This window comes from Patagioenas fasciata, chromosome 1 (assembly GCF_037038585.1).
Source record: "Patagioenas fasciata isolate bPatFas1 chromosome 1, bPatFas1.hap1, whole genome shotgun sequence".
NCBI classification, from domain to species: domain Eukaryota; kingdom Metazoa; phylum Chordata; class Aves; order Columbiformes; family Columbidae; genus Patagioenas; species Patagioenas fasciata.
In genome coordinates, this window is record NC_092520.1 from 118,076,506 (window position 1) to 118,100,134 (window position 23,629).

The window sequence follows — 23,629 nt, forward strand, 5'->3', positions numbered from 1 at the left end:
AGATTGGGATCGAGTCACTTGGATCCTTAAGGTAGAAAGAATAAACGGAAGAGATTTGGAACAGTCTTGTGCCAAACTAGTCAACAGATGGCTCAGGGCCAGCCCTCAGCCTGTAAGGACATTTTTCTTGCTTGGGGAACACTGGCCAGTCAGCAATTGGCCTGTTCATATATGATGCTGTAGGAAGGAGAAGGTGCAGATCTGGATTTGATCTGGTCAATTGGAGCAACAGTGAAGCAACATGTCTATATCTGTTTGGCCCCGTAGCATGTGGCTGGGAAAAAAACATAGCTTTTAGGATATGAAAGTTGGCCATTCATGCTTTAGAGGATGAAAGAAACCCCAAGCAGGTGTGAGGGGCAGACTCTGTGGGACATTGCGTTCACCTCTGTCAGCTCAAACTGAAACTGATGTGAACTGAAGACACCTTGCCACTCTGAATATTAAGTGTGAAATAATACCTAGTGTCTTTTTTCCAATCCATTTTATAAGATTAAAGGATTATTATTTCTCTTGCATTATAATTATGACACAAAAGCATTTCCATTTACAAAACCTTTATTTCTGAACTGGTAACAACCTGAACTGATTGTTACTATTATTTATAGACTTAGCCATACTCAAATATTTCCTTTAAAAGTTTGAATAAAGTCTGCTTGGCTACTTTTGTAATTCCAGGTTGTACAAAAAAAACAGTAAATCTCACTGTGGTCTTTACAAGTGGCAAGAGATGGGTTAATACAATCATATCACTATAAAGTAACTAATGCTAACACAAGGCACGAAGTATGAGACGAAGTTCAAAATAGGGTTGACAAAAAAGTATTATATTTTACACTGGTGGAAATAATTTGCAGGTCAGTCTCCTGCCTGTTCATGTCATGTTGGCTCTGCAGATGCATGGTTGCATTGAATCTAATCACATTTTTCTCAATTTAGACTTGTGCTACAGAATAACTGTAGTCAAAACTATCAAACACTCCAGTGTATTGATGTCAGCGAAGATTACTGCCTCAGTTGTATTCAGAAGGTAAGAGGTAGTACAGAAATACCAAAATGTATGCAATGACTTCTACACTACTAATCCAAAGCATTGTAGACTAAAGATAACACTGCTGAATCCATACACGGAAGAATACAAGTTCTGAGCCTTTAAATATTAGGAAAGTATTCATATAAAATACCATCGCTGAATAGGATGGATTAAGTTGATCCTTTTTTAAAGTTCTGATGGCTCATCAAAAGTTCAAAGGTTATTTACCTGGAAGTTGGGAAAACACTAGGAAGTCCTGATTACCTCTTCCAAGCTATGATGCTTGACCTACAACCTCACATTGTACTTTTGACTGACAGAGGGGAGAGTGATTTCACCCAAGAGCCCTAGCGAGGAATCTGTTTCCTGCCTTAGTTCATCCTGACTAGAATCCATACCTTTGAAACTCAGTACAAAGTCCATTTATTCTGAAGTGCATTTTCTGGAAGAGAGACCATCTGGAAGAACATGATAGGGAACCACTGGTCATACAGCATGACACAAAACACAGTTGAGCTTGTTAAGACAGGCTGTACACTAGTGCAGTGTAGGCTGGACAGATGAGGAAAACCACAAGAAACTAAGAATGCTGTAGTACACATTCAGTCTCATATGTTCTAAAAGAGCATAAAAAGGACAAAATGAATAACAATACTTCATGAATCACATTCCCAGTGTCTATTTATTTAAGGTTCAAGAGGTCTTTTGCACATGAAGGCATCTTTGCATTAAATAAAAAGAAAACTGAACAGGCTGCAGTGGAAGGAAGGGGCAGGTATTTAGGAAAAAGGATGGTTGTGGAGATAGCAGAGGGGTTGAGAGCAGAAGGAAATAGCAGGCACATAATCTGATTTCAATAAAATGAGGACACTGATCTCAAGCATAGGGAAGATGCACCTGTGAGCTACTGAGAACTGGTATTTGTTTTCTTACTCATAGTGTTCAGTAACTCTCCTCATATAAACCCTTGTTAAATCCATGGGACCATTTACAGACTACAGTATTAACCCCTTATGGTAGCAGGCTCAGAAGCTGACCAAAACAATGAGAACTTTTTCCGAGTCCTATGGATGATGTAGCTTGGACTTTTTCTGATGTCCTCTTGAGATAATATGAGCTATAGTGTAAAACTTTTAGATATGTTATTCTATAAATCTACCATTCACTTGTAGGAGCAATAGAGCAAGGGAGGACTGTTGGTGCCAAGAATGTTTTACTTCGCAGTAAAAAGGAAATATTTTAAGACTACTTTATACAGCAGTAAAGGAGCCACTCTTTAAACATGACATCCATATTCATAATGAGTACACTTTGATCTGTAAACAGTCCTTAAAAATTAAGTAGGTATATTGCTTTTAATAGTGCATTTGCTAGTCCTGACCTACAGGTGTGCACAAAAAGAGCATGTTTCCTACTGCAGTCAATTGACTTCCCCTGATTTACAGCATTTTCAGTCCCTGCTCCATGTGCTCGAGAGGTTTTAGTTCCATTTTCTATTTCGACCTGACTTGGATTTGTTTTATTTTATGTCCCTGCTATTTCAGGCAGCAAGATAAGAGTTACTTTCACACAAGCGTCTTTGTTTGCATAACACTTGTTTCCACTTAGTAAAAAATACATGGTTATTTCAAGTTACATTTCCTTTGAAAAACAATGTTTTAAATTGAGGCATAAAATGTTCCATTGCACTCCCCCCCTTTTTTTTTTTTTTTTTTTTTTTAATATGGAGCTTCAAGTAAAATATAAAGGATTGACTTGAGTTTCATGTCTACTTCTGTTCATGCTTGCTGTTTCTCATGAAGTTTGTACTAAATGGTCATTTTTAGAGACACTGTGTCCCCTGTGCTGGCCCCGCAGCCACAACCTCTTACCAACAAAGCTACTGGCAGCCCACTGCCTGCAGAATGTCCCTTCTCTAAATACAAAATCCAAACACAAGAATACCAAAGCAGTGACTCTGAGATTTAAGTTAACTTTAGCCAGGTTATTCTATTATCAGTAGCTGTCCAGTTGTGATGGAAAGGAGCTCAGCATAGATGCCACAAGGCTCTTCAGAGTGTTCTTAAGCTCTCAGCTGAGGAAACCCATGTGAACACAGATATGATACTGTTGGCTAGGGCAGTAGGAAGTTAAGGTAATCTCAGGTATTCCAGCACCATGTCTTTGGATGCAGTGTCTGTGTATCCCAATGATGTAACATTGCATTGTCCTCCTCATGGGTCTGCTCCTCCTGACAGTGACATTTCATCCTGCCTATGCTGGAAATCTGTGCCCTGCACCTATAGGATTCCTCTTGTCTGGGGGTCCCAACAGGTTTTTAGAAATACAAGGTCTCAACATGATGAACTGCTAGTAGCTGAATGTAAAACTACCTGCAGCCCAAGGTTCTTCAGTCCTTTGGTTGAAAAAGAAGGTGGGTCTGATATCAATTTAAATCTCACTAACTTAGGTGAGCAGTTAAAAATAGCCTCATTTTTTTTTTACTGAAAGTGGGCTCACTTTTATGTGGCACAGAACTTGTTTGTTTGTTTTGCCATCCCTGATATAAGTTGGTGGCAGAGGGTTGAGTGGATACGACACTTGGAAGTTCCTGAGAAATAACAAATGTTTAAAGCACTTTCACTGGAGCAGCAGTAGACTCAAGAAATATATCAATAATTCCTTCTTTATAAAGTTGCATAAACCAAAAATTGGTAGACATGTCAGCTTTACTTTTCATAAGAAGCCTTTCCAGAAGTTAAAACAGAATTAGAACTATGATGAATCCCAACTGACCGCTTTCTATGAGTAATAAAAATTATGTCTAATGTTAGTCTTTTAAATTAAAAAAATGACTTAAGCAAGTATTTTTAGTTATTTGGAAATTATTTTTTGTTGAATTTATCCCTCTTGCATATTTATCAAATTCCACCATTTTTTTCCTGGCATGAGCATAGCACATTTTATATTGGTCTGGTAAACATTCACATCAGTATAAATATGGCAGAGGGTATGTGGTTTCCTTCTGAAACAGTTACACTGGTGCAAGTCCTACTGGACTATTACCTTAGAATGAAGACATTTTCTCTTGATCTCATTACAGCAGTTCAAACTTTTGCAGTAGATAAGACCTTGATATGTATAGTAAAAATGAGAGCCTGTCTTTAATGGATCTTAATCAGCCTATTAAGGACAGGATGCTTTTATGGCTGATTACTTAATTGTATCTTACCAAAGGAAAAACTCTCTCGCCTGCTAAAGTCAAGGCCGATGTTCATAAAAATAAGAACAAATACCTGTATGCTACAGGCTGTACCTTGGGGGAGGTCCTTGGGTCGGGGAAAGAAAGGAAGAAGGATAATGAGGAAAAAAAAGTAATACATTTTTTTGTCACTTATCACAGACAACAGAAGAGAAATAACTTAAAAAACCTGAAAGATAAAACAGCAGCTGTAGGCATGCTCTTGTTAATTCAGATTGTTTGCTATTCTTTTCGATTTTAATGACTCACTAAGGTATGCAACTACACCTGGCTATTATATTTTTCATAATGATTCTTCCAAGACAATATCTGACTTCAGTGGTCTCAAAATGTAAACAGAAGATTTTTTTTAAATGTTTGTACAGTTTTAGCTAGGTGAAGCTACATATTTGCATTCCCCATTAGCCTGCTCTCAACATAGCTTTACAAGTCTTTCTCAGAAAGAGATGCTATTTGCTTCCCTGTAGGAACAAATCCATTCCAAACAGGGACCTTAGAACCCAGTCACACAGTTTTACAAGTTTATTCAGCTCCCAGAAGAAATCTTGAAGACAAATTAGATTAAAAACAATTCAATGCATGCAGAATTGGGTGTCTTACAAAGTGAAGCTGAACATCCTGTGTACTAGAGCTAACTGGTAGATGAGATGAGGCCGGGTGAAGAGAAATGGGAGAGGGGGTAGAGAGAAAGAGAGACAAGCAGTAGGAAATATTGGACTACAGTGTGAACATCAAAAGCTGTTGCTTTGTATTTTGTTCAATAATTGCTTGATATAAGGGAGTATTGTGTTATCTGAAACTGTCAATGGATAAAATGCATAAATAAAGCATCTTTGGAGAAATGGAGGTGTGGGCTTTTGAATCCTGTCAGACAACCAAAAATTTAATGTGAGCCTTTTGCATCCTGGTCAAATGCTCTCTGGCTATCACCTTGCCATAAAATGAGTGTGCTCAAACCATCTCCTGCTCTGGCCACTCTGTGATCTGTGATGAGTTTTTCTCCCATCCAAGTGGTTTTGGTGTGCTCTCAGAACACAAGCTTGCTTGGTGGCTTCAGGGTCCTTAAAAAGAGGAAGCCCGTCCTGAATCATCCTCAGACTTTGCCAGGAGATAGGACCCAGTTAAACTGTGCTTCTTTGCATGCAGAGGAGCACTGAAGTGCTTCTTGGCATGTAGGGAACTTTGTTTTCATGGGAGCCTTCAGTGAGAAAAAATTGTCATATCTTCACAGCTAAGGGCAGTTGAATTAGCATTTCAATCATTTTTCCTGTTGATTTTAAGTGGTTAATGCCTCATTTTGGAGCCTCATCTCAAGTGTTTTGTCCTCCTACTTTTGGACAAAGGACAAGGAAGCCATGTCGAAACATGTCCACATATACAAGAGCCATGAGTTTGAGAAGCAAATGGAGAAAGAAAATAAGAATATACTAGGCAGTAAATACAGAGCTAATTCAATAATGTTAGATGCATTTCAGCTCATAATTTGTGGTTTTACCATTTCGTATTAACCATCAAGTCTAAACACTCCTTTGGACATGTTATACTTGAGGCAAAAAATGTGTAAATTGTGCAGACTACGAAACTGCATCTGTTAGTACCATTTTCAACTGCATAGTAAATACATAGGATGTACCATTTTTTCCAACATAATCCATGCACAGTTGTTAGCTATTCCCCTTGAAGCTTTGACAGAACACCAACTACAGCCATTCTGTAGATTCAATATGATAAATCAGAGGGACCTACAGAAGGAACAGACATCAGTAACATGCAGAAAATAATAAATGAGCTATCTTTTTAACTTTCATGTTGAAATCTGCACTGTCCTGTTCCCCAGACCTACAGAATAAGGACAGTAAGCACATGTCTGCCAGAGCTTTCAAAGTTTGCAAGATGCACTTCTGTATATTCCAAGTCAGCAATAGCTGTAGAACACGTAGTTGGCTCACAAAGAAAAAAATGATGAAATGCTGAAAATCTTGTCTCCTCACAGAGTATAGAAGCATAGAAACCAGACACTACAGGCTCCTTGCTAGCATTTTATGTGCAGGAACAATTTGCATCACAGAAACATAAAAATCAGAGTCAGAAGAGGTATGGCGTGCTTACAGGATTTGTCCTTTGTCAAGAAAATCAGTGTTGGCTATCTATCTATCTATCTATCTATCTATATATAGATTTTTTTTTTTTCTAATAGGACAATGTCTTTCAGTCAGGTAGAATAATTATAAATTCAAAAGATTATGGTTTTAGAAAGTCCACTCAGTGCCTCAAAGTTCCCCAGCCTGCCCCAAAACAGATATTCCCACCATATTAAGGTAAGGAACCCACATGAGGTGGTTTTTTTTAATTTTTTTTTTTTTTTTTTTCTTCCAGCCTTTTACCAATCGGTAAGATGCTTTTTACTGTCCAAAATAAACTCAGTTCTCTCTTCAGATGTTTATGGTCTCACACTTCTAATTCTTGTTTCTTCCAGCATTCTGAGACAGTGGAGTTTTTTACCTTATAATCCACTAAACGAATCAATCAATATATTTGTAATAAAACCAGCTTCAATATAGGAACAAAATGTCATAGGGCAGTGCATAAAAGTAGTATGGAAAACACCTCCATGACATGATAGTTTCTGAATATAGACACACCAAGAAGAAAAGTTGTGTGGAGTTTTTTACTATTCACTATCATTACTAAGTCTCTCTGCATCATTTGTTTCTTCCTCCTGTGGAACATCTGCCTTCTACATCACAGTATTTTTCCCTGCTTCTATCAGTTTCCTCAAACTCAGATTTATTTTGTCCTATCCAGATTAATATCTTCCTCTTTACTACTTCTCTGTTGTTTGTAACTTTTTTCCAATCTAGCATTAACTGTGAATTTAATTAAAGTATAGTCATTAATATTCATTTTATATGCCTTGCTAACAGAATTCCTCTTCTAGTTCTTAATGACACTTAAATAAATAAAACCTAATAGAGATCCCTGTGGTACCACACTAAACACCTTAACCTAGTTTGATACTTGCTACTTAACTGTTTACCAAGCTCCTTTGAACAGCCTTCAAACCACAGAAGAACATGTAGATTCAAATCAAACTGAATTAATTTTTTAGTCCAGTTTCCATGAAACTCCATATTGAATGTTTTAGTTGATGCAAATAACTTACGTGTCTCACTTTTCCTTTTACATGTGGAGGCCCTGGTTCTTCAACACTTATGCTCAATTTTAAGCATGTGTTTAAATTAAGTGTGAGTAAATATTACTTGCAGTTAAACGAGTCATGCATGTGTTTGCAAGCTGGTGACTTATTTACCTAGATCAAAAATGGTTACCATAAATCTGGGGTCTTATTGTACGTCAGTTCTTTACCTCCAGAAACATTATTCCTTCAAAGTTTAATGCAAAGTGCTATATATCGTGTTGAAATCCCTGGTGACAGGTAAGTTTCAATTTTGCTTAGTAGTATACTTAAGAAAAAAAGATCAGAAATGGTGCAGTAATAAAGGATGTAATGTTAAATTCACATACCAATAATCAAACTTTTTACAAAACCTCAGGAAGAAAAAAATTGAACAAAAGCCTTTGAAAGGCCTGTAGAATTATTTCCAACCCAACTATTGATTAAAATTGACATTTTCCTATCAGAACATACAGCTGTGTTCTTGACAACATTAAACTTGTCAAAAGTGAGACCAAAACTTTAAAAGATATATGTCAATGGCACGCAGTCTTATAATTTTCTGGAGACTTCTGTAAAAATATTTCTAATTTCTATAGCACTGATTTCTCAGCCCTTTCAATTACAGGATCATGGGGAAAAAATTACACTAGAACAGGAATTTAAATTCATAAGATTACTTCATAAAATTAAAGAAAAAAAGTTCTGAGTTAAAATAGGAATTTATTTTGAAAAAAAATTATAAAATCACTAACCAATTTACAGATGGCTTTGTTCACAGCCCCTGCCCTCTTTCCCTTTCAGAAAGCAAATTCCAAACTATCCTTTTTCTCCAGCAGTGAATCTGACATCTTCTGCACCAGGGCTGACTGATGATGAGCCATGTCATTAACACAGTGCCTTTTGTTGCGATAAATGGTTCATGGCAGGGGTGCTGGCTCAGATGACGGATCCCCTTGCATCCTATACAACACGAAGACAGGTACAAAGCTTTTGAAGTTGCCTGTGAATGTAATCCTTATGAAAATGGGTAAAGTATTTAGACATGGTCAGAGAAATGAAAGAATGAACACAAAGAGCGCATGGTTAGACTCACTTTAACAATAATGTCCTCAAAACCTTAAGCTGCCTATGTAGATATGTTGTATGCATTGTACATTTATATACACATTTGGGACAAATACATTTTACTTTACTGGAGGTGAATAGCCCAGTTAAGGACAATGGTTCCTCTAACCAAGTGTGCTGAGGAGGAAGTTCACTCTTAATTTGGAGACTATCAAGGAGATTTCCTCACCTAAGGCCTTAATTTAGGAAAAATAAGGCAGTTTTAAAGAGAAAAATCAGTGCAGAAGAAAGATTATATTACTTTAACTGGGGCATCAGAAGTGACTTACTTTGTCTGTTCACAAGTATTGATGTAATTTCCCATAATCTAGATGTATACATATGTTTATGTAAGTATGTGTGTGCCATTTTTCTTTCAGTTGTCTAAGTACCTTATGGATAATACAGTAAGAAGAATACAGTATGTCATTTTATTTAAATTATGTTGGTGATGTCCTACATATAGAATGTTTATATATAAATATTTTAAATAAATCAATCTCACTCAATTCCAGTGAACAGAATAAGTAACAAGACAGCTTTTATTTAAAATGAATAAACTGGGATACACTGAGACCAGTGAAAATTAAGTGGCAGATTGGGGAACAGAACCTGAGCGTGCTAAGTGATGCCAACAGTTATTAGATAACCTCTGAGAATCAAATACTCAACAAAACTCTTGGGACAGAAATATGGGGAAGGAAACTGTCTAAGAAAAACTTCCTCTCTCAGATCTCCTTGCGTACCTCAAATCCTTCTCCCATTGAGCATTCCAGCAGTTCCCATGTCAGCTCTGCTTAGCCATCAAGAATCTTTAAATTTTACCCTGGTACCTTTTGCTTGAGCAATTGTGCTGCTTGGGTCCATTGAGATAAAAATGCAGAAGCATGGAAAAAATAACAAGAAAGATGCTTAACAAAACTGTAATGAAAAAAATATGGCTCTCTCTCATGGCAATCTGGTGAGAGACCTCCTGTGAGGATTCTGTTTCCACTGAGAGCAAACAGCTTCTGACAAATAATTCAGTGGGACAGGACAAGCTAAAGTTTACATTGAAATAAATGTAAACCATACATCTTGCAGCAAACAAATTATAATTTTCTATTTGCTCTTCATTCCTGTCCTGTGCACTATGAGTTGAAAATTTTATTTTATCCCTTGAGAAGCCTATTTTATGTGGGTATAAAATACAGACCTAAGGGTCAATGGACCAGTAGAATCTAATACAAATTATGAAGTTCAGTTGGGCTGGACTCCATCTATAATTTTGTCAATATTCTTCATGTGAAAGAAAGTGCATTAGTTCAAGTGGCTGAGGAATAGTTTCATTTTATTATAGTGCTGTATCTTCTCCATATTGTCTGCTTACATAACATTTTTCTCTAGGTTGTCTGAATGAGCAAACATGAGCAATATTAATATTATTCTATGAATACAGATGTTTCTATGCCTGTTTCACGTGTATAAATCTGAACATTCTTTCCATTCCTAAAAGAAATTCTGAAGATATATATGTTTGTTAAAATTATTTACTGCTTTCACATAGAATTAAACATTTCTTCTTAAGATAGCTGAAAAAATATTTTAGGGTCTGATCTGGCTTCTTCTGAAATCAATGGGAACCTAGTGATACTAGACTGAGTTTGATCGAATTCTTATGAAGATATATTTAGTTTGGTGATTATTTTAAAATTTCTCGTGGGTTTTGAATGTTATCTCAAAATATTTTTTGGCTTAAACTTTTTTTTTCAGCAGGAAAGTGGTTCTAGGTAAAATCTTTCTCAGTTTATCAAAATGCGTGCTTTTTGTTTCATCCTACCTTTATTCTAAAAAAAAAAAAAAGTGGTGATGTCTTCTCTGAACTCTTCATCTTTAAAACTTACTTATGAGATTTCCTATAGGTCATGCTGGGCTATCAATAGTCATTCAAGTAAACACCAATCAAGACTGCACATGTTACAATCCAATTCCTTTGTATTATATTTAATTTACTGCACAAACTTAATTATGTGGATGGCTCTATTATAGAATCAGCCTCAAAAGACCATTTTCCCATGTTTTACACATATTCATAGAACTTGAAATCTCCCTGCATGTTATATTATAACATGAATTACCTTGGTGTTTGATTGTTTAAATAAATCACTTACCTTTTGTTGACATTATGGTTAATAAATCCATAATTTTATAGCTTTCAGAGCCTCCTTTCCTAAAGTATGCTCAGATATCAGAGATGACACTGAAGTATATCAAACCTCTCTTGTCCCACAGATAGGACTGACTATATGTTTTGAACAGTGACTATATTGATATATGTCTAATGTAGTGAGTTGGCCTTGGCTGAACACCAGATGCCCAACAAAGAACTCTGTCATTCATTTCCTCAAAAGAACAGGGGAGAGAAAATATAACGGAAGGCTTGTGGGTTGAGATAAGAACAGAGAGATGACTCATCAATTGCTATCATGGGTAAAACAGTCTCAACTTGGGGAAATTAACTAAATTTATTACCAATCAAAACAGAACAGGATCATGAGAAAAAACAAACAAACAAACAAACAAACAAAAAACTTTAAGACACTTTTCCCTTATGTCTCCCTTGCTCAACTTCAATCCTGATTTCTCTACCTCCTCTCTCACTGATGTAGGTGGATGCAGAATGGGGATTGTGCTCAGTTCATCACGCATTGTCTTTGCTGTTCCTTCCTCCTCATGGGGGTGACTCCTCACACCCTTCCCCTGCTCCAGCATGGGGTCCCTCCTGCAGAAGACATTTCTCCACAAACTTGTCCAATGTGAGTCCTTCCCACGGGCTGGAGGTCCTCACAACTGCTCCAATGTAGGTGTCTCCCACGGGTGCCATCCTTCAGGAACAGACTACTCCAGTGTGGGTTCCCTGTGGGCGTCACAAGTCCTGCCAGCCAACCTGCTCCAGCCTGGGCTGGAACCTGGGATCCTCTCTCCACAGGTTCACAGGTCCTACTGGAAGCCTTCTCCAGTGTGTGCTTCCCATGTGGTCACAGCTTTCTTTGGATGCATCTATCTGCTCCAATTTGAGATGCTCCACAGACTGCAGGTGGGCCACAGAAGGACAGACAACTTCACCATGGTCTACACCACTGGCTGCAGGGGAATCTCTTCTCTGGCACCTGAAGCACCTCCTGCCTTTCCTTCTTCACTGACCTTGGTGCCTGCAAAATTGTTTCTCTCATATATTCTGTCTCTTCTCTCCAGCTGCAGGTTGTCCTACATTTTTTTCCCTCCCTTCTTAAAAATGTTATCCTAGAGGCATTACCACCATTGTTGGTGGGTTAATTCTTGGCCAGTGGTGGATCCATCTTGGAGCCAACTGGCGGTGTCTCTGTTGGACATGATGGAGGCTTCTACCAGCTTCTCACAGAAGCTGCTCCTGTAGCCCCACAGCTTCCAAAATCTTGACACCCAAACACAAAACACCTAACCTTTAAAACAGGCCTTCCTTAGCAGGAAAGAGCTTATGGGTATAATAAACTAATTCTGCTATATTCTCTGTCATACATTACAGAACAGTAACACTTACGAAACCTACGTCTTGACCTTTGGTCACCAGCTACCTAAATTCTGTTTCTTCAGCCCACAGCAAATAATTCTGCTGAACAGAAATAAAAGGATTTAATTAACCAGTCTAAGACTCTCTTCTAAGAATTATCTGTTCTGCATACACCTGCATTTTTTCATCACGGTGAAAACATGTATTTTCAAATTTTTAAATCACCAAAAGGGGTCTGATTTTCTCCTGACATCTGGAAAAAACATTTTCCACTTCTTATCACATCAAGTGTAGCTTTTAGGACCAAATATTAAGAAAGGAGACATTGGGATAAAACATTTCCTTTTGTAGATGTATATCATTGACACGAGATCCAAAATAATAAATGGAGATTGCAAAAAAATGTAGTACAAAGCCAACATGGAAAATGCAGTGTTCTCCAGAGTGTTGGATTTTTTTTCTCTTGTAGATAATTAACTGGGCAGTGACCTACCAGAGTGTCTAAACATAGTTCTCTCTGCTTCTCCAGACTGTATAACAATTTTCACTATCTTTAGTAGAAATCTTGCATTATAAATACTGAATTAGCCTCCTCCAAGGTGTTATGCCCTGCTACAATACTCAACTGGGTAGACGTGGTAAGATCTCTTTGGTACCAGAAGGATAAGCACCCCTTCCTCCTTGCCAATTCCATACCAATCCATTGAGATCCCTTCAGCATCTTTTTAGCCCACAGGGTCTTCTTGTCCTCATTTCTCCCCTTCACATGTGTTCAAGGCCTGGAGAGGTTGCCCTGAGAAGTCATGAGGTCCTTAAAGTCTCTCTGTCCCAGGACCTCTCAGGAACACCCCTGCTTTCAAATCTTCTGCAAGATGAGTGCGGAGAACAGAGCTCACACACCAGCTCAGGGAAAGTCTGGAGGTAGCACCTTTTCCTGTCACTGCTAAACATCCAATTCACAACAGAGAGCATCAGATAAAGTATTGTTTTCTGCTATTGCACTGGAGTCCTGTTTCAATGGCTTTGTGTTGTAGGGGACGATCAAGATTCCTGATTTTAACGGCAGTTAAAGAAGCTCTGAATCCTAAAGAGGAGACCCAAAATGCATTGATGAGATTTTCTTGAAAGGCTTTGGTTGTTGGTTTTTTTGTTTGTCTGTTTGTTTGGTTTTTTGTGTGTGTTTTTTTTTTTTTTGTTTGTTTGTTTGTTTTTTTGTAATTTAAACCATAAAGCCAGAGGCTGAGACGCTAGACTCTAAGATGCCCTCAAATGTTATCATTTTATTAAAACGAGATAAAAAGCAAAAAGTTGTCAGGGAAAGACATAGGAAAAGAGTAGTTTTTAGAACAAAAAATGTGTTCAAAACACAGCTCATGCTACTCTGAAAGCTTCTGTCTATTACCTTTTTTTCTTTTACAAGTTACACATTCTTTGTTTTAATTTTATTCATCTTTGCTTTACCAGGACATTCAGCAAACGAGTTATGCTCAAAACCTCATCACATCACTAGGAAGTCATCAGATGAAATAGGAATACATTATTTTTCCATATTGTAGTAACAAGTTAATGTATTGTAATACATACTGACTTATTTATTTTACATCAGCATTATCCACAAACACTTCACTTGAGGTCTTGGTCCTTCTTCTGCTGAGATTAATTCACCAATATTATGGTAAAATTATGATACCAAAACACTGCAGTGTACAGCTTGCTTGCCTAGGGGAGAGATCAGCACAGCTTGCCTTTGCATTGCAGGTCTGCTCCAGTTCCCACTGGCTGTGCTGGAGGACTGGACAAAAGTGCTGCACGGCACCGCCAGCCATCCTGGTCACTGTTGTGGACAGGAAAAACAAAATGCCTCATTTTCATTCTGCATGGGGATTTTTTTTGTTTGTTCATTTGGTTTGTTTTTTTTTGTTTGTTTGTTTTTGGTGTTTTTTTGTTGGTTTTTTTGTGTTGTTTTTTTTTTTTTTTAATCCACTAAAGCAAAATAAAAAACAAACAAGCACATGCAGCTTAGACTTAACCCCTGAGACTTCTGACTTACTATTATACTGAACACGGTGGTGTACATTCAGGCAGGCTGATGCTATAAGATGCTAACAGTGTAACATAGGCTGCCGTGCTGTGCTTTTCTAGATAAATACTCCCCGAGCTATTCAAGTATGATAGTATCTAATTTTGGTTCACAATTAAAGGAAAAATATCTTGAAATCCACCTTCACTTCGCAATTAATAATGTCATTTAGAGTCAAGCTTGGTCCTGCTGTATCTGGATAAATGAAAATACTAGAAAGCAAACTAAGTAGAAATCACCAGAAAAGAAATTCAGAGAGCTACTTGTAGTCCAAAGCAGAAGTCTGCTAATCATTTTGGGCTGGGTAGGTGCTCCAATTGCATTCTGTGGCTGTTGTCTGGGAGTTGCTCAGGAAAAGTTCTTTAGTACAAGGCAAAGCAAGCCAACAGCTTAACAGGACCATTTAGTTTATTAAAACATGTGCACCCTGATTTCCTCCTTGCTTTTCCCACAGGAGTAGTCTTCTACCGCATACCAGGACCATTGAGCTGTTGTTTCCTGAAGCTATAGCCTCTCTAATGGGGAAAAATAAAAATACCAGATAGCAAAACTGGTCTTAGTATGGCAGAATGAGCATCTGTTGCTTTGTCTACCAAAGGACAGCCAAGTGATGATGTTGCTTTATGGGATGAAAGAGTTACACCATGTGATGGCTATCACAGCATTCTAGTTTCAGATGAATACCTAAAATAAAGACATACACACATATATCTATCTATCTATATATATATGGGCTTCACATCTCAGAAAATTTCACTATTAGGTATCTTTTCTTCACTATTCCCTATAAATTCTAATTTATGCAAAAGATCCACAAAAAAGAGAAATACACAACAACTTGCCAAAACCATTATGACTTTCTAATTCCATGCCTCTTATTCAGACCTTTGATCTGGCTTTCCCTTCCTGAATCTGATCAGCAAGATGAAGCATTCTGTCTTAAACTTACAATGCAATTTTGGTTTTTATGACGTAATTTTAGTACTGCATTTATTTCTACTGTAGTACTGACAAGAAGTTGCAGTCAGGAGTAGGATCGCAATGTGCTAATGCTAGGTAGACACAGAAGAAGAGAAAGCTATTACCTGATGAACCAACAGTCTAGAGCAAACTCATCATGAATAGGAAAAATAGACCTAGCAACTTGTCTAGGGACAAGTAACAAGGTCAAACTTAGCACCAATCTGCAAGATGTCACTGACTGACAATACCTCTTGGATACAAACAAAGGTTGCCGATTCGGACATCCTAGTTATTGCAGTGCAACCTGCAGAATGCTGACTTGTATGGCTTTTGTTAAAAAAACTACCCTCAGACACTGTATGAAGCAGTCTGAATGGATCTGACGCTTATTGGAGAGAGTGTACCTTCTATTTCATTTACCTCTGAGCTGAGAAAGAAGGATATAATTGAACATGCTTCCCTCTTTAGCATAATTTGTTCATGAACATTGTTGCGCCGAGTGCAAGTGGGCATGAAAAGCCCTCCTTTCTCAAGAAGGGAAAGAATGTGTGCACATTCTTACACAGCCTGTGTACAGGAAATCATTCACAAACCTTCAAAGGCATTGAGAGGGGGAAGGGAGGAGGCTGCAATGGCATTCCTTGGGTAAGAGCGCATGAAAGTCTGGTCAGATTAGTGTAATATATTACACAAATGTGACACAAAAATGTTCATGGATTACACTTCCTTCGCTGTATCATATTAGCACCTCATCATCCCAGCCTACCACAAACAGATGCTAACAAGATATGAGAAGAGAGCTAGAATACACTGAGGTTTCTGTCTCACATTAGCAATATACCGTGATACTGCTTGCCAGCATGGGATGCACAATTTACTAATGCATAATCTATGAAAAAAAAAAAAAACACAACAAAAAACCCACGAAACCAAAACAGCAACAACCAAAACAAGACATTACCACGAAAGTGTGTTTACAATGTGCTGCAAAATGAAGACGTGTGCTCTATGTGGAGAAAATCTACCTCACCTCCTGGAAGATCACCAAGATACAAAAGGGCTTGTTAAAGTCCCTAAATAGTACTCACTAGAAATACACTGTTCCCTTTCAGTGAGTTTCTCAAGTTATTTTTGAGAAAATCCTAAGGCACTGATTTACTCAAATTGTTTTATTTTAGCAAGCTTCATATGGATTTTATTTAACTGGTTCTTTTCTTTGCAAGTAAAGTTGGCCTTGATGTTGAATCTGAGGATACAGAAAAGCATCAGCCATGCGCCAGTCCAAGCTCCAGCAAAACCTCTGGGAGATCTCAACTCAATAGAGTTTCTTCCTCACATTCAGTCCTACAATTCATTAAATATGATGACATTACACATATACAGCTGCCCTATTATACTGACTAATTGACTTTTAAAGGGCCAGAAGACTAGGTAGATGCACATGCTCACATTTGTACAGTAAAACCTACTTTTGCGCTATATAGCCTCACTTACCATGCACAGACAAAATCAGGGAAAAATGTATGTGTGTATTTGAAAATGCCTTTTTTTTTTTTTTAAGAGTAACAGATGAAATTTGCAGCTGCTGAAAAAACAGCCTTCCAGATTGCCATCTAAAGTGCCTTACTGCACGTTAATATATGGGAAATTACTACTAATAATAAAGAATGAAATGAATACTATATAAACTGGGTTAAGCTCTGGGCATCAGAAGTTTATTTTTGTTTTGTTTTAATATATTTACATGGGGGAAATAAATATGACAGATAAAATCTTTTTGGCTTTCTCTCTTGTAATAGTAATTATGCCAGGCCTTCAGTGCAGTAAGGTTACGATTATACAACCCTGTTTCTGGTTTCCTCTAGACATATGTGCAATATATACATTGCACATAAATTGGCTCAAGCTAATTATTTTTAAATAACATGTACGCTTTTAAAAATAGCGAGCAAAAATGGAACTGCCTAAATCTATTGTAGGTCATGTTTTGTTTTTCCCCAGGCATTAGAAGTCTGTGTCTGATCTTTTCTTGAAAACATTTTTGAGGGGGGTAGGGTAGGTGGAAGATTTCCTCCTAGGTTGAAAACCAGATATACTTTGCCCTGTTCTGTGTCCATCACAGCCACAGCACTCCGGTTTGAACAGAAACTCATCTGTTAGAACTCAAATGTGAAGTTGCAACCCGAAAGGATTTTCTTCCCCCGTGATTATAAATAGGGGTTTATAAGGGATGTTTGGACACAAACTTGTTTTGTTTTACTATGGAAAAACTTGCTTGTCAAACAGCTGAAATATAACCTTTGAAAAATTAGTTATTTATAAGGTAAACTATAACACATTATTTCATAATGTATGACAAGCATATTGTGAGAGGAAGGCTGTAGCTGCTGATGGCATCACTGTGAATGTGCATGATAGGTATTTTCTTCAGGGACCTCAAAGATGCTGACAACAGCAAAGTCACTGCAATCATGTGGAATTGTTGGGAAAACTGTAAAACAGTGATATCTCAGCACCACTGCCACCTGTCTACAGGAGTCTGATGTTCCCCAGTGCTTCAAGAGGAGGCTGAGCTCCTTCTGTTACTTCTGAAATGCCATTACTGAGGTTCATCTGTTTTTTCCTTGGGTACTTTCACTGTTTATAGCATCCTGGACCAAAGAAAGAAACTCAAAGAGAACACATGGGCAAAAGATCAATATATTGAATTACTAGGAAGTGATGAGCCACACATGACAAAGTTCACAGATCTAACCACTCAGGATGAGTAGCTTCCCTGTGATCAGAGAGCAGGAGAGTGGCGGGTGTCGGTGGTGGAGGAGGAGAATTCAGAAATCCCGACTTCCAGTTCCCTGTCCAATCCCAGAGGCCGAAATGTTTTACACAGTCCTTCTTATAACATGGTTCCTATTTCACATTTAATATATTAAAAAAAAAAAAAATAGAGGAAAAAAAAATAGTATATCTATGTTATCTAATTGAATCACATGAATATCAAATAAAAAATGAGAGGGATCATTGCCATAATTCAGACTTAATTCTCTCTGTCCTCTGAAAAAGGTGGTGATCAAGGGGCCCAAGGCATGCTGCCAAGTGTATTCATTCTCGAAGGCTTTTTCCTATGGAGAGCTGGATGGGAGGAGTTTGAGTTTTCCTCACATGTTGTTTGTTTATTTGACTATCCTTGGTTGACATTATGTCAGCTGGTTAATGAATGAATCTGGCTTTATGGCTTTTGCACATGTGTCTAGAGGTCACCCTAGGCATATTTTCACAAATTAGAAAAATAAATTAATTAATTAAACTTATTTTCTACTGGGAACCTGTGCACCTGAAATAACAACTATTTTCTCCAATGTATTTAGTTGTGCTCTGCCAGGAGGCATTTCTTTCCCCTTTCTTGGCTTAAAAACTGTACTAGCCGGTAGGTTGCAATCAGACACTGCTGAGTAATAAGGACTTTCTAAGCTGTCATATACGCAGCTAGCCACAAGTTACCACCTACTTCCAAACAACACATTTTAATTCTTTAACTAAATTAGGCATTTTTTCTTCTTGTTTTATGCACAGATTTTGCAGATAACATTTATCCTGCTTCATGTAGGCCACCTATGCAGGTGCGAAAGGAAAGATGCGCACCTCTCATGCAAAGTTTCTCCTGCTGTGACGCCTCCTCACATGAAGCCCATCAATGGGGACGAGCTGTTTGACAACAGTGACCATCAGTGAAAGGTTTGGAGATTTAATTTTCTGGGGGAGAGGGAGACAGATTAAAGCTCCACCTCCTCAATTTATTTTTAGTTAGGAAAAATCCTCACTCTTAGTCAACTTTCTTATGGAGACAAATGTGTATGTGGGGGAAATAGTAACGAACACGTGTTTACTACAAATCAGAAATCATTTTAATCTTTTTTTTCTTTCCTCAAATTCTCTAAGACTCTCCTCTTGGACTTTCCTCAGCTTGGCTACATCATTCTCAAAAAATAGTGCCCAAGATGAGAACACAGCAAAAACTTTTTTCATGAAGTAAGATAAACACCTGCTTTGACTTATATATGATGAACGTGTTACAATTCAACTTTTTTTTTTTTTTTCCAGTAGAGCCTTATACTGATTTTGTATAACTGTTCACTTTTTTACAGAAAAAATCTATATGAAATCTGCATGCTGTATCATAAAGCCATTTTTGGATCTTGTTCTACATCATTTCTGAAGGAACACAGTTGATTTTAAAACCAAAACTTCCGTATACACTCTGTGAATACTCTGATAAATCCTGGGTAAAAAACAACCAACCAACCAACCAAACAAGTAAAACACCACAATACAATGAGAAACTTCCTTCTTACTGTCTCCTCCTTTTTTTTTTTTTCTTTATCATATAATTTGCATGTTGCATTCTTCTGAGAGATTTAAAATCACAATGTTTTCTCCAAACATGTAGGTTCCATCTGGGAGGGAAGAGGGTCTGTAGTACATTCCTGAGGTGAACAATCATCCAGGATAAAACAGGAATCCCAGTATTGACAACTAAACCAAAGATGCCTGATTTGGGAAAATACATTGACTGAAACATCAGTTCTGCTTGTTAAAAAAATTCAAAATATACCTTTGAAAAATTTCAGCCATTCTGTAACTTTATATAATCTGATATAGTTGCATAAAGCAATGTATGAAAAAGAAAAGTTGCATACGAATGCAAGCTAAAACAATAATCTTTCTTATAGATGTAAAGAAGGTAACTAAGTGGGGGGTTTTTGCCTAATTTTCAAATTTTCTGGAAATCTTTATTGTGATTTTTAGCACTATATTTATTTAGCCTCTTTCTGAATAATTGTTCAGCAGGGATATTTTACGAAGCTATAGATTAGATCCAGATGAAACATTACGTTTCCTAAATGTTGACAATTGTTTTGTAAAATTATCTTAAAAGTGTGCTGCTGTGTGATTTTTCTTGCTTCCTTCACTCCTTTCAAAATACTTTAAAAAATCTCTAAGTATAGTTGTTACTACCAAGGGACTTTTATGATTAATACATGTTATTCATATTCCCTAAACACAGATTTGACTAATATGCTCTGTGCTTGCTGCCGTCACACTTATAAATGTGTATTAACTGAATGCAATTTGAAAGAAAAATATTCCTAATATTTTCAATGAAAGAGTGAATAATTGGCAATAACTACAGTATTTGGTACGTTTCACTTCTTCTTCTAAACACGCAATTTCTGTATTTTATGATTTTGGCAGTTCTGTTAAGTAATATCCATAATTTTTGTTCGATACATGACGTAGTATTATTTATTTGAACTGTGGCATATCTGAACAACATTATTAGTGATTACTGGTCTGTTATGTGATGCTACTTTTGTTCTGTCACTACATAACTCTTGAGTTCACAGAAATTACATTCATTTTCCATTGTATTGAAACAGGCTAGCTTCTTTTTTTCTTTTTCATGAGCAAACTAGACTGTACAAATGTTCACATAAAGCCAACACAATAGGGGGATAAAAACAGATGAAGACAATTCATTTGAAAATCAAAGCAATGCTCACAGAAATATGTTGGCAGGATTCACCCAGTTTTATTTCAGAGTTGTTTAAACACCATATAGAGCAGAAGAGAAATGGGAGTAATGGTTTCTCCTGGAATCAGTTCAATCAATTAATGTCTCTTTTTTTTTTTTTTTTTTCTCCTCACTCATTTAATTACCACTGCGAAAAAGCAGGGGGAATTAAGTCACAAAATAATCATTCAGATAACGTGATGGATCTAATTGAAGCCTTTGTGAGTGACTGGATCCTGGGGTAAGGCTGAAACAGCCTCATCCCACCCAGTTGTGCTTCGGCAGAGTGCACCACACCACCTGCTGACTTTGGATGAGAGTTTCTGCACAAAGACCACATTTTCTTGCCTATATGGCTAAAGCCAGTGAAACTTGACAGTGGTGGTGGTGGCAAAGTCTTCTGCAGAGGAAGGGGCACCACCATGCAGGGAGGGCAGCCGTGGTTGAGGCGGCCCCTCTGGTACCACTGCACTCCTCCGAGTTGTCTCTCTTCGGGCTGAAAGAGAAACCATGGGCCCACCCATGTCCAGGGGGTCCCTCTTCACTGAAAACACACACTATTTCCCTGTTAATCATTCCACTTTTTCCACCACTGTGCACTGCCTGTCCTGCCCAGTGGCAATCTCAGAGCCCCACTCCTGCAGGAGGTGGGAGGCACCCTCCTCTCCACAGGCACCCCAGACTCACCTTCCCCAGGCCAGGCTCATTTTTGGATCAAAACCATGGGCTTGCCCTGAGTGGCACAGCAGGGTTGGTAGCGCCAACCCCACATGCAGCTCTCCTACTGCCATCTTTCTTGCCTTTCACCATGGCAAGCAGCCTACTCTGCCTTTACTTTTGGATACTTTTTTCCTCCCTCATAGGGTCAAGCTCAAGGGTGTTATTAAACTCGCAACTCCCAACACAGTACAGACCTCCAGACCTCATCCACACAAGTCATAGAATCATAGAATGTCCTGAGTTGGAAGGGACCCACAAGGATCATCAAGTCCAGCTCCTGTCCCTGCATATGACAACCCCACAGTTCACACCATGTGTCTGAGGGCATTGTCCAGTCTCTTCTTGAACACTGTCAGGCTTGGGGCCATGGCACCTCCCCAGGGAGCCTGTTCCAGTGCTTCACCACCGTCTGGGTGAAGAACCTTTTCCTAATGTCCAAGCTGAACCTCCCCTGGCACATCTTCCTGCCATTCCCTTGGGTTCTGTCACTGGTCACAAGAGAGAAGAGATCAGCACCAGTCCTTCCTCCTCCCCTTGTGAGGAAGCTGTAGCCCCATGAGCTCTCCCCTTAGTCTCCTCCAGGCTGAACAAACCAAGTGATTCTAGCAGCTCCTCATATGGCTTCCCTTCCAAACCCTTCACCAACTTTGTGGCCCTCTTCTGGACACTCTCTAGTAGCTTTATATCCTTTTTATCCTGGGGTGGCCAGAACCGCACACAGTGTTCCAGGTGAGGCCGCACCAGTGCAGAGCAGAATGGGACAATCACCTCCCTGGCCCAGCTGGCAATATTGTGCTTGAGGTACCCAGGACATGGGTGGCCCTCTGGCTGACAGAGCACAGTTGGCTCATGTTCAACTTGCCATCTACCAGAAATCCCAGATCTCTCTCTGTGGGGCTGCTTTCCAAGTAGTGTGTGCTGCATGAGTTTGGTGGCCAAGCTCCTGTCCCCAGGCAGCAGGGCTGGACTGGGGCAGGTGTCTGCTGGGGGACACACTAGGGGAATGCCAGAGCAGTACTGATGCCATACTGGGGGAAGAGGAGCCTGGATATGCTTGCTTTGCCTCGCCTTGGCAGCACAGCTGCAAGCAACATCATTGATTTCCTGCTGCCCCGTGAAAGGACTTGGGCACTAATTAGTCTTGTTCTTTCTCCTCCCTGATTATATTTCGGTGCAGACAAGATGTAGGTGAAGCAAGGAAAGCCTTTCATGCTCTCCAGCCTGGGCAGAGGAGGGAGCGGGAGAGACAAGGCGGTTAACCGATCCATCCTCCGGTAGAGGGCATCCAGCCCACGCCGATCCAGCCGGGCGGGTGACGGGCGCGCTTCCCCTCAGCCGCCTCAACGCTGGTACCAGAGCGCTTGTAGCGCTGTCTGATCTTGCAGGATAGACAAGGGTCTATATTTTATATTAATATCAAAAGACTTCTAGTCAGAATTTTTTGTTGATTTGGGGTGTGATTTTTGTTTTTGTATTTGTGTGTTTTTTTTTTTCAACCACAGGTACGAAAAACTCCCCAGAGGTAATCAATTTCCTGAAATTCTTGAAGACTTCGTAAGCCGTAACAATGAAAATCATAACCAGCAAGCCTTTTCATTTCCTTATTGTGTTATTTAAGCAATAAGACATGACAAGGTTTGTGTTATGCTGGGATATCTCACTGCCTCGGGTGGGTTGTGTTAGGCAGAAGGCTGAAAATTGAGAGCCAAAGACACCTGAAAGAGAGGCTGTCCTGGGATGCCAGGAGTTTTTTAGCATTATCCAGTGGACCTGTATAAGTAGACTCAGGACAAAAAGGCAGAATTAAGGCAAAAACACAAAGAAGAGAAGTATTATCTGCCTTCTTATTATACCATAAGCAACAAAAGTACATCTCTTATTTAATCTACATTTAATTTTTCCCTCTTCTGGCTTCAAAGTGACAAATAAGCACTTTAAACTAATTAAAAATAATTAATTACCTAACATTCTAATCTCACTATTTTTTAACATATCTTCAATTTCATGAAACCTCTCCAGATTTCTAAACTAAATGTACATAAAATAGAAATAAAAGTGTTTAAATCTTCAATTTCAACTTAATCTAACTAAAATTATGTTTTTTTTTTTCCGTCTTTCGCTGAAAAAAGTGAGTTTCAAAATAAAGCTTTCTTCTCGTCCTTGCTATAGAGTATTTTCCTTAGAAAAATGATGATGTTTCATGTTTCTTCTA